General features: G+C 35.7%; 1 protein-coding gene across 2 annotated transcripts in view; it reads left to right on the plus strand.

Annotated features, from left to right (window-relative positions):
• Window positions 1-13027, plus strand: part of SPOCK1 (SPARC (osteonectin), cwcv and kazal like domains proteoglycan 1) — a 524574-nt gene that overhangs the window by 386814 nt on the left and 124733 nt on the right. The gene's annotated exons all lie outside the window — the stretch shown is intronic.

Consider the following 13027-nt stretch of genomic DNA (forward strand, 5'->3'; position numbering starts at 1 on the left):
TCAGTTCTACATTTCTTTCTGATAAATTTTTAGACCGTTTGCTATCACTATGTTATCTCTGTGAAAAATACTTGGGAACAATGATTAACAGTCAATCCTGCCTGCAGGAAAAATAGTTTAAATCTTTCCTCCAAGAGGTAGCCTTTAGAAATCTTTAGAAAATCATTATCTTCCAACGTCACATCAGGAACATGAAGACAGTCGTCTAAAGAAAGCACATTATGGACCAAGCATGTCGAATCTCAATAGAGTTGGCTGCAATCTATTATATGCAATCCACTGTGACTTTTATTGATGTCTTGCCCTTTTTTCAGTCTTAGTTCAAGCTGAGTTGAGGACAAAATTAGACTTGATCACCCAATACCTTCTGCCATTTGTTATCCTGATAGACAGAATAATGCTGTACTAACAAGTGAGCCCAGGAAAATATGTGTCTTCTTTCAGGATCCATAGACAGAAAGACAGTTTCGGATGTTTTTGGGCCACAAATGAAATGCTAGGACGTAGGGGTGTCTTATTGTATATAGGTTGCTTATTCCAGCTTAAGCAAATTACCAGATACAAGGGAAAAATTGGAAGCAGTGCTCTGTAGATTTTCTTATAGGCAACCATGATATTGTATAAACTGGGATTTAATCTGTCTGAGCTATCACAGTAGATCCACTCCTACTTGACAGACTCAGAAATAAACATTGAGTAATTACTCCTCTGTTAACTGAGAGCATGCTGTGGGGCTTCACAAAGCCTTGCTTTCTCCACTGTAATAGTTATTTATCTGAAGCCATGGAAAGTGTAAATCATAAGTTTGGGGACAATATGATTTCAGAAATGGTGTCAACAAGAGAACTGCTTTACCTGTATAAAGTGTTGTAGCTGACAAAGATTGAGAAAATGTGTCTTCCTCATCAGTAATAAGTAGAAGATCAAAATTGGAGATGGAAACCCATAAGGGAAAACTTCAGATAAACTTGTGTCTTACAGAAGTAAGTGAGAGAGTACTTTGGTCTATTAGACTACTTAATGAAAAATCAGGGACTTTGTAAAATTAATAGTCTTTATTTATATACCCATTCTCAGAGTATGGAAAATAAATAAAAAGTTGAACTTCTAGTACAAGAAAGCAAATACAGTTTAATAAGTATTATTGAGACCTGCTCTTATGATACTGTGTTTCTCCAAAAATAAGACCCTGTCTTATATTTTTTGAACCCCAAAATAAGCACTTGGCCTTATTTTGGGGGAGGTCTTATTATTTTGGGGTGCGTTGAGGAAACCAAATGAAATGGCAGCGACCGGCTGTGCATGTGTTTAAATATTTTCAGGGAGGGCTTATTTTTGGGTGAGGGGGGGCTTATTTTAGTGCATGCGCTCAAAAGTCCGATTGGGCTTATTATCAGGGGATGACTTATTTTCGGGGAAACAGGGTATGTATCTTTTTAGACTTTGTATGACTCAAGGCAATATACATAATTCTCCCACCTCTTAGTTTCCAACAACAAAAAGTCTGTAAAATCAGTTGGGCTGAGAGAGAGTGACTGTCCCAACTCATCTGGAAACCAGGAGAATGGGAGTTCTAGTCATACCTTAGGCATGAAAGATAACTAGGTGACCTTGGACCAATCACTCCCAACCCAATTCACAGGATTGTGTGGGGAAAATAGGAGAAAAGTGTATTATATATGTCCACCACCTTGAATTTTTTATAAAAATAACAGAAGTATGATTAAAAACAAATAAATAAACTAGAACTTTTGGTTTCCTAGTTTCTAGTCCAGCATTTTTTCCACTACACCAAACTGGATCTCATCTAATAGGATGATTCTTCTGACAGGAATACAGCAACTGAAAGATACCATTTGCTCAAAAGAACAAAAATAAAGAAAGGGATGAGGAGTTTCTCTGTATGATAGAAATGTCCACTCCTTCACAGAAATCCAAAATAATGAATTTGGTGACAGCTGAGAGCATGAAGTGGAAGATTAAATAAAGATAGTACTGTTTCAGATGCCTATTACAACCATCTATTAAGAAGATAGGGATGGTGTTTTCCAATAGTATACAGCAGCTCTATCAAAAAGTCCTGAAATAGTATTTTGGGAGAAATTAATTTTTCTGACATCTGTTGGGGAATATCTCTGCTAGACATTGGTCCTGTTAGGAAATACCTGATTTGCATGGCTGATAACTTTCTCCCTCAGAGACAGAGGAAAACAAGAGAGGATTGGCTGAAATTACTAGACCCCAAGAAATGAGAAAAATAATAGACCAAGAGCAGATAGTGGGAATTTCTGGGAAAATAAACATATAATTCTGGAATTCTTGTTGTTACAAGAAACTAATTATAGTCAGAGTCATCCCTTGTACTTCAAGAAAGCAGAAAGTAATATATTTAGGGCTACAATATGTAAATAATACATCTTCCTTAAAAGGACAGCCTAGTGCCAAAAAGATAGGCATTCCTTAACAAGCATATATTAAAAGCACAACTGCAAACAATTCTTATGAGGGGGAAAAAAGAGGTCAGCACAGCAAAAGATACCAATATTGTTTTGCAAAGAGCCTGGAGTCAATTTCAAAAACAAAAAGGATATTTATATGAGATGAAAAAAGATAATGTATATTTGTAAAGATGGTTCATTTAAGTAGGCCAGGGGTGTAGCAAAAGCATTATGAAAGCTAAAAGCTCAGCATATACTGAAGTTAGTGAAGGATGCTGAGAACCAAAGAGACAGACACACACAGAGTATATCGGTATATATGCTGGTCAGTTAAGATGAAGCAAGTAGGATGAGGCAGGTAACAAGGAAAAAATAGGGTTTGGTCTCCCCTGAGAAAAGAATAGGTCTTGACTGGGCAATTGTGAAGAGTGGGTATAAGGAGCATGATAGGCTCATATTCAAGGAATGTGTTCTCACTTGAATGAGTTCAAATCTGCAGAGACAGATGGATTGTATCATAGATTGATAGACTTACTGAAACTATTCATTAACTTTTAGAAATCCTAGAGAACTACCACAAAACTGGAGGAGGGCAAGTATTCCTATATTCAACATGGACATCGAATCCAGTGCATTACAAATCAGTCAGTCTGACATCAATACCTGGAGAGATTCTAAAGTACATTATGCATTTATTGATCTGTAAGCACCTTGAAAGTAGTGTGCTGATTATTAGAGTCAGCATGGATTTTTCAAGAACAAAGTACCTGATATCATTCTGATTGCAAGCTAGTTAGATGTCAGTTGAATGGATCTGTTGAATGCATATATATATTCAATGGATCTACACAGTGATGGTATTCAAGTAATTTAACAACCGGTTCTCTGCCCAAATGATTTCTTCCAACAACCAGTTTGCCAAACTGCTCAGAAAGTTAACAACCGGTTCTCCCGAAGTGGTGTGAACTGGCTGAATCCCACCACTGGATCTACAGCTCCCTCAAAAACCATAGTCTGAAAACCCTCACTGGGGCTTCTAATTAAACTAGAACAAGTTCTCAAGGGCAGTGCTGTAGGGTTGAGTCCTGACCTTTATTACTTTCATCAGTGATATAGATAAAATGTGAACTTTACAGATAAACTATCCCTTTGAGTAGGTAATATATGGGAAGACAGAAGTACAATTGAAAATGAAATAAGCTGAAAATAGCAGAATAATATGTAATGGAGACAATTGCAAAGTTCTTCACTTAAGAAAAAGTAGGTAATACTTGGGAAGGCAGAAATATAACCTAAAATGAAATCAAATAAAAGAACAGAATAAAATATAATGAAGTTCTTCACTTGGGAAAAAGAATGAAATGGCCCGGTATAGAGATACCTGGTTTGGTAACAGCTTGTATTATGAATGTAAATAATATAGATCACTGTTCCTCAACTTTGGCATGTTTAAAATATGGACTTCAATTCCCAGAATTCCACAGTGAGCCATGCTGACTAGGAAATTCTGGAAGTTGAAATCCACATGTCTTACAACTGGTTCAGAAACAGTAATCTATGTTAAGAGGTATTCTGTGTGGTAACATACAGTATATTAACTAAAGTAATACACCATGGGGAAGTTATCTTATGTAAATTAAGCTATGAGGGGCAGCTTCAAGAACTGAAGGAAGATGAAAAACATTTTTTCACGAAGACCATTATTTCATAGCTTTTTTGTCAAGAGAACATTTTCTTTTTTGACTTCACTTGTATTAAGTTTTTTTCAATTCTAAGTAACTCTCCTGTATCTTTTGTAGTGAAAATAGATGCAAAAAATTCATTCACTTTCTCTACAATCTCCATAGACAATTTCCTTTGCTGACTAACAATCCAGCTGCTTTTGTGACTAGTTTTCTACTTCAAATACATTTTTGAAGTGTTTATTTTATTTTTGGCCATATCCTTGAATTCTTTTTAAAAACCATGCTTTTATTACCACTTTACTGTTTTCTGCCAGAATCTATCTTCCTTTTTGTTCTCATTATAACAGACTTTCTATTTCCTGAAACACCGTAAACTGTCTTAACTTTTAATAATAGTGTTCCTGGACCTCATTAGAAAGCCATGTCAGACTTTTCTTTTCCTTGGTTGACCCTTTCTTATATTGTAGAAAATCTTCCAATTGAAGTCCATGTATTGTGGATTTTAAGTAACCTCATGGCATCATGGTGTGGTTCTTTTGATTTTTCCTTTTTCTCTGTTTTTCACTAACCAGTCACTTTTTTTCACATTTTTTTTCTATTTTTGTGGTCAAATATGATAACTGGCAATTTTTGCTGTTGTAGCAGATGTAATAGTATTGTGTTTCCTATCAATTATGCCATACTTATACATCAATCTATATTATGGTTATCGTTTAGAATTACATCCTTTGCAGCAGATTCTAAGACGAACTGATCTTTGAGTATCTTTGATTGGTCAAGAACAAACAGCTATTATTATTATGGTTGGTCACACAGTCAGATGTTTAGACTGGATTTGGCCTTTTTATCCACCTGTTGAATCCTTCCCAAGAATCTAGGATAGGCAGATGTTGTTTCACAATATTAAAAGTATTCTCACAGGATGTAAATGTTCCATGTAATTGTCTGATCTTGATTTTATCAATGCTGATGCAGTTGTTTTGGGAATGCATCAAAGGCACCTATCACTATTGGTACTATCTTTGCTTTCTTTTGCCATAGTGTTCTACTTGTATTTTCAGGTCTTTTAATTAATCATTTGTTCATTGCACAGTCAGCCAGGTGTTTAGATTAGATTTGATATTTTTATCCATCCACTGAATCCTTCCCAATGCACAGCAATTTCAAATGTCAGCTGCTAGTTGTTTAGATGGTGTTGACTTTTATCCACATTGAGCTCTTCTCAAGAATCTAGGATGTTGTAAACTATTGGTGAAGTAAATACATGGATTCAAGCACTGTGGTCTTTTATAATTTACAGATGGAAATTATTGACCCTGGTCATTTGTGCCTCAAGTGATAACCCTGGATAGATTTGTTCAATTACCTATTGGTCTATTTTCTTGACTATTCTCGAGACTCTTCTCCAACACCAAGGTTCCAAAGTGTCAGTACTCTATCATGCTTCTTTAAATTCAATTTTTTTGTCCATAGATTGTCACGGGAAAACCATAGTTTCCATGATTTTGACTGGCATATTTTCCAAAACTTTCTTGTTACTTTACTAAGTGCAAGTCTGCAGCCTATTTTCAGACTGCTGGTTTCCTTATTGTTGATAATTGATCCCAAGGCAGAAACTATCCACACCAATTCATTATCTTCATTGTCAATTCTAAGGCTGTTTACCTGTGTCATTAGTTTGGTCTTCTTTATATTTAATCCTAGTATCATTTTTTCACTGTGCTCCTTGAATTTCATTACTATAGCTTGCGGATTCTTTGTATTTGGAGCTATTGGATTAGTGTCATCAGCATGTTGAATCGATAAGGCGAGAGTATGCAACCTTATTATTTAAAAATAGGCTGCTGACAATATTGTAGTAAATTGTACTGTAATTGCTATTGCATTCAGTTAGATAATTATGAAGACCAGAAGCTTATTGTATTATCTTTTTTTTTTAAAGACATAATTTTATTGAAATTTTTAAGTGAAAATTGATAAACTAAATAGAGTAAGGAGGGAAAAAAGAAGGGAGAAAATAGAGAAAGCTAAAGTGAAAACAGAAAAGAAAAAGATAGAAGAAAAATAGAAAAGAAAATAAAGAAATGGAATAGAAATGGAAAATAGAGAATGGAATAGCAAAAAAGCTTCTGATCTTCTATAGAGCAGTTAAAAGTGCAATTATAGATTTACCTCTTTCTCTAAAATTACATTGCAACTTTCTTCTTTTTATAATCTATCATATATAATGGTCACAATCATAGATCATAAATTCATTTTATACAAAAAGGTCCAGAAGGTGTTTCCTGTCGCCTTTTCCTATTTTCAAACATTTAATGGTGTCTATAATTCTTACCAAGGTAAAAATTCAGCTAAATAGGCAACCTGAGCATGTATAAATTTAGGACTTAGTTTTAGACTTTAGTTTTATTGAGAATAAAAATTTGAAACATTTCCCTTATAGACTCAGAATTATTATATGTTTTATACTATCTGTCCTTAATAGTATAGATATTACATAATACTGCTTTATTGTAACAATTTCATCTTAACAAGGCTAATAAATTTCCAAGTCTTTAACCTCTTTCTCAGTACCTTCCCTTTACACAATTGGATGAATACTCTTTTTCAAGTATGTAAAGGGAATTAAGTTCCAGTTTAGTATTTTACATGATTCTGGCATAGGTCATCTTATAAACATACAGTAATTAAAAGTTTCTTAAGTTTTTTTCCCCAAAATTTATATATTTAAAATTTCCATGAAGCATCAGTAACAATATGACTATTCATATATTCCTTGTAATTGTCTGAAACAACCATTAAACCAGAGGTGAAATCCAGCGGGTTCTAACAGGTTCTGGAGAACCGGTAGCGGAAATTTTGAGTAGTTCAAATACCACCTCTGGCTGGCCCCAGAGTGGGGTGGGAATGGAGATTTTGCAATATCCTTCCCCTGCCACACCCACCAAGCCATGCCCACAGAACTGGTAGGGAAAAAAATTGGATTTCACCCCTACATTAAACTCAAACTTCAAACTTAAACTTTGAAAAAAGATCTCCAGGTATAAAGACCAGTATTTCTGTAGGTTAAAAGGAAAAATTTTAAACATAGAAAAAGCAGCACATCATATGGTAATTTTTTTTTAAAATGGGGGAGTGGTATGAATAAAGTAGAGATGGAGATGGAGAGATGAAGAAAATCAAGACACCTCCCCCCACTCCAGAAAATAGAATAGAAAACTAAAGATAAAAACAATTCTATCCTACTTCAAAGCCAAGACTATCTTCCTCTGAAACATGGAGAAAAAAATATAAAGATATTTTAAAAGACTGGACTCTCTTTTTTATCTTTTTTTCTGATTTCTTTCAGGAAAGAAATCAGTCTTCCACTGAGTCTTTTTCGGCTGTGCTTTCTGTATTTATGTTCTTGCTTATAAACACTCTAATTCTTCTACCTTGGCTTCAAAACTTCTTTCACTGATAAAGAAACATTGGTATTCCATTCCCTTTTCCAACTGTTGTTGGCATGAACTTTTTTGTAGCTCTTCTATCTCCTTTTCATCGGGCATTATCCAATAATCTATTTCTAACTTTACCCTTGTCCTTTATAAGGTAAAGATAAAGGTTCCCGTCGTACATATGTTCCCGACTCTAAGGGGCGGTGCTCATCTCTGTTTCAAAGCCGAAGAGCCAGTGCTGCCTGAAGATGTCTCCATAGTCATGTGGCATGACTAAACGCCAAAGGAGCACAGATCGCTGTTACCTTCCCACCAGAGGTGGTCCCTATTTTTCTACCTGCATTTTTTATATGCTTTCAAACTGCTAGGTTGGCAGAAGCTGGGACAAGTAACAGGAGGCCACCCCATTACACAGCACTAGGGATTCGAACCACTGAACTGCCAACCTTTCAATTGACAAGCTCCGCATCTTAGCCACTGAGCCACCATGTCCTTTGTCCTTTATAATATTATGTAAAATATCTGTCAGGTTCAAACAACCAGACCCTTGTGTGAAGAGTTTAAACCAGCTTCTTTTAGTTCTATTGCCTATGTCACAGGAATCTTCTCAGATTCACAGTTTTCCCCTGGGAAAAACTAGATAAGGTTCATTGGGGGGGGGGGTTCAGACCTTGCCATCTTGTGTCTATGTAGCAATTCCAGACAGATCCTTCACTTGATCCCTCCTCCTGACTGGGACAGTATCTTTCTGACAATATCTGCACACACACACATCCAGCCTGTATTGTATGCCTTCTGGCTTTATTAATTTTCTTGTTAATATAATGGTGTGTAGATTGACCATCCAACTTCTCCTCAGGGATCACTGTAAAATTGCTATGATTTTACTCAGATCTGAAGCTCAGGGTATATCTGTATACCCTTGTCTCAAAGGTAAATCTCTAGAGACATCTGTATATTCTCTTTCCTTTCCATACTCTTTGTGCTTGTCAATTACCCATTACATAAAAATTTCTCATTCACAGAATTTTCATTTACAATTTTAATAGGTAACCTTTCAGCATATTTATTGAAAGATCTAAACAATTAATCACTACAAATTTGAATATAACCAACAATCCTCTGCCATAATCATCTAACTATGTGCCTGGTCTGATGGGAATTGAAGTCCATAAATGAGGGCCTTAAGTTGCCTTCCCTCTTACTGGTATAGCATAATAGAGTGATTGGACTAGAAATAGATAATCCACAGTTTATATCATCATTCATCCATGAAATGCACAGTTGGATCTGAAATTCACATTCACTATCGTAATTCAAACAATTGTTTGAGGCTAAAACGGGGAAACTAAGTACATCACCATGAGCTCATACAGCAACAGCAAGAAATAAATATAATATAAACAGGTAATATAATTTGACCTTAGAGTGTTGTAAATGCTATATATTCACTGACATAAAAGAAATGCTTGTATTTTATGGGAAGCTCCCTAGTAGCTCGTTTACCTGAACAAAACAAAATACTGTAATAAATGTGCAATTGTCTTTTGGTGTTTTTATGACACCAAATACTGGAGAAAAACATGGATAAGTTAAGGATATTTAATTTCATCTTCAGTATAATTAATATTCCAATATGTGAGATCAAATACTTAACAGAAAAAAGTCAGGTCATTGGGGCGGGGATGAGAAAATCAATATAGATTGGATCTCTTCATACTGTTCCAAATACCATAGAATCAAAGGGGTTCTATGCAGCTGACATTTCTATAGCCCCGTCATCAAAACTCAGCATTTTATGAATTTTTTAACTCACCTGCTTATGGATCATTTTTCTTTTTTTTACTCAAGATGCCATGACAATATAATTCTATGGAAGGTAGACAGTAGCTTTAACTACTAATTATCTGAAAACTTTTTAGGAAGACATTACTGACATCCATGACAATTAACAGTAAGAGCATAAGATGGAATTTCTGTTAGCCTTCTGTACCCTTAAAAAAAATTCCTGTGCTCTTTAATACTGAGGTTTTGTGGCAACCTTGCTCTGAAAAACAAATTGTTTACATTAATTAAATGATGAATAAAGTTATAGCCTGTAACACAATTTATTAAAGGCATAAGCAGAAGAATATTTTTATTTTCTTTATTTTTCATCAAGCATGTATTAGATAACAGATATAAGTATAAACATGATTATAAATACATGAAATGTATACGAATAAAAGGGAACATTAGGACAGGGACGGTAGGCACACTGGTGCTCTTATGCACACCCCTTAAAGACCTATTAGAAATGGGGTGAGATGGACAGTAGACAGTCTAAGATTAAAGTTTGGGGGGTTTGAGGAAGAGATCACAGAGTCAGGTAGTGTATTCCAGGCATTGACAACTCTGTTGCTGAAATCGTATTTTCTGCAATCGGGTTTGGAGTGGTTTATCTTATGTTTATATCTATTGTGTGCTTGTGTATTGTTGTGGTTGAAGTTGAAGTAGTCATTGACAGGTAGGACATTGTAGCAGATAATTTTATGTACTACGCTTAGGTCAGATTGAAGGCAGCGTAGTTCCAATATATATAATAATATAATATAGTACAGTACAGTACAATACAATACAATACAATACAATACATTCTGAGATCACGGTCAGATGACATGATGCAGCCCAAATTAAGCCCCTTTGAGTCCCATTATTTCAACACAACACATTTTTGCATATGCTTGTTTGAATCTTCCCCATTAAAACCAATAGGTTTTAAATTACTTCATTATGATCGCATGATAGACATATTGTAGTATCTAAATCAGTTTGTTTCTCATAAGTAAATGAATGCATGTTTTCTTGCATGTATAATGCTACACATTATTTAGACATGCTGATCTTTAACAAACACTGAAATGCAATTATTATTTTTTTCCTTGAGGCTGATCTTTACATTCCTGCTACCTTGTATTTTCTATATGTATGTGTCTGTTTGTAATATTCGTTTTCTTTGACCTCAACCACATTTCTTATCAACTAGAGACCAAAGATGGCAAGGTTCTAAGTTGTCTAAGCCCAAAATTTCAAGTCTGGTGGCATATAAGGTATTCTGTTGCAAGTAGAGGAATGTAGGACTCTTCTCGTGAAATAACTCTGGACTCGTTCGATTGTATTTGCTGCGTCCAGGCTTCAGTTCGGTCTGCAGGGGCTCCCTCGCACTCATTGGCTGTTTAAGTTTTAGCGCGAGTATATAAGGAGCATTCAAAAGTGCTGACAGCTGCTGCTCCTGTTAGCTGTTAACCTGTTAACGGAGAAATGTTAACTAATAAATCCTGTTAGCTTTAACTCCTCTGTCTTGCCTCAGTTTATTCGTCCCTCACAGGGACATAACAGTATTAATGTCCAATATGCAGTACAGGTTCCAGAAAGATGAGCTGTATTCAAGAATTGGTCTAGCAAAAGTTTTATAAGCCCTAGTTTGCAGTTCAATATTACCGGAGAAGAAACTACGCGAGATTAGGTTAACATTAGGTTAATGCCTTTTTGGCAATGCTGTTACAGTGAGCTCTGGCACTTAGATCATTTGAGATGAGTACTCCAAGGCACTTGACAGAGTGAGGGTCATCTACAAGGTCGTATCTGCCCAGCTTGTATTTTGTGTTCTGATTTTTTTTGTCAATGTGTAAGACTGAGCATTTGTTGGTTGAGATTTGGAGTTACCAATTGTTTGACCATTCTGACACATAGTCAAGGTCTTTTTGTAGGGTAGCAGCATTGTCGGTGGTGTTGAATAGTTTTACATTATCAGCTAAGAGAATGTAGTTGCTTATAATATGATTGCAAAGGTCATTTATGTAAAGTATAAAGAGTGTGGGTCCTAAAATGCTACTTTGGGGGACACCACTGTTAACAGATACAGGGTTTGATAGAGCGTTCCCTATTTTGACTACTTGTTGCCTGTTTGATAGGAACACAGCTATCCACTTATGCAGGGATCCAGAAATGCCATAAGATTTTAGTTTTAGAAGTAGTTTGTCATGTACCACAGAATCAAAGGCTTTACAGAAGTCTATATAAATTGCATCCATTGCTTTACCCTGGTCGAGTTGTGAAATCCGTATGTTTTTGCAGTGTAAGAGTTGCAGATTGCAGGACAATTTTTTTCTGAAAACAAACTGTTTCTTAGAGAGTAGGTTGTTTGTCTTTAAGTAGAGGGTAATGGATTGGTTTATGATTGATTCCATGACTTTGCAGGTGACGCAACATAATGAAATTGGTTTGTAATTTTCAATTAAACTGTGGTCACCCTTTTTGATGATAGGGATGACCGTGGCTAGTGACCATAAGTTAGGCAAGGAGCTGGTTCTGAAAGATATTTCGTAGATTATGCTAAAAGGTTCTGCTATGGTAGCAAAGAGGATTGGGTCCTGACATTTTTGTGTATGTTACAATGTACTAATTTATCTAAATGTTGTGTCAGCCTCAGATATGTTTAAAAGATATTTTGTAAAAAAGGAAGATTTAATAGGTTAATGAACTATATGTTATATCTTAGTTTTATTGCAGGGTATGTTGTTTCAATAGCTGCCAGGAGATCTGCAGCATAGTAGTGTCCTGAGAATAAAATATTTGCTTATTTATGTAAACCAGACATAAATGTATTTGACTGATGAATACAAATAGACATATTGAATAATCTCTGTGCTTTTAAAGATACGGTGAAAGAAATACAGTCACTTTTCATGAACACTTTAAAGATCTTCAAAAATGGGCAGCAATTTTGCATTTTTACACATTTAGAAAAATCCAACCTCATCCTTTGAAGCTTGACTATGTGACAGCTATCATTATTTTTCTTTGTAATTCTTTTTATTCACAGAGATGGTTCCACTCAGGAGTGAAATGCTCCCAGATCGGACCGGATCGCCCGATCCGGTAGTGATCTTGGCCAGTGATTCAGCGATCTGCTGGCAATGGTGGCGCAAAGCTCCACCCACCTGCCTGGGTGTCATTAGTTCCTGGTTTTAACCAGGAAGTAATGTGTTTTTTACCTTCTGCACATGCACAGAAGGTTTTGCGCATGCACAGAAGGTCTGTGTGTGCAGGTGAGTGCGCAATAAGGAAGGTAAGTAAATTTTACCCCTGGTTCCACTGGTTTGATTGGGCCAAAGAAACACAGATTGATAACCTGAAAAATCTCCTAAATTGTGCCTCGTGTACGCTCCTATCCAAAGTTTATCCTGTTTATCTCAGTTAAGGATTTAACTGGCACTTTTTAACTATTATTGCTAGATAAATAGAGAGCAGTTTGCTCAAATTTCCTCTTATGTATCTCTTATCTATCCTATATCATAAAACAGGGGGGATTGCATTGTTCTTCTTCAGATAATCACACCACTGTGAGGAGGGATGGGTGTGTGCTAATGGACTAATAAAACTTGATTTGTGAGCTCCACCCACATAGCCATTTGGATTCTATTTA

This window comes from Pantherophis guttatus, chromosome 2, assembly GCF_059756535.1.
Source record: "Pantherophis guttatus breed Tessera chromosome 2, ASM5975653v1, whole genome shotgun sequence".
Taxonomy (NCBI): Eukaryota; Metazoa; Chordata; class Lepidosauria; order Squamata; family Colubridae; genus Pantherophis; species Pantherophis guttatus.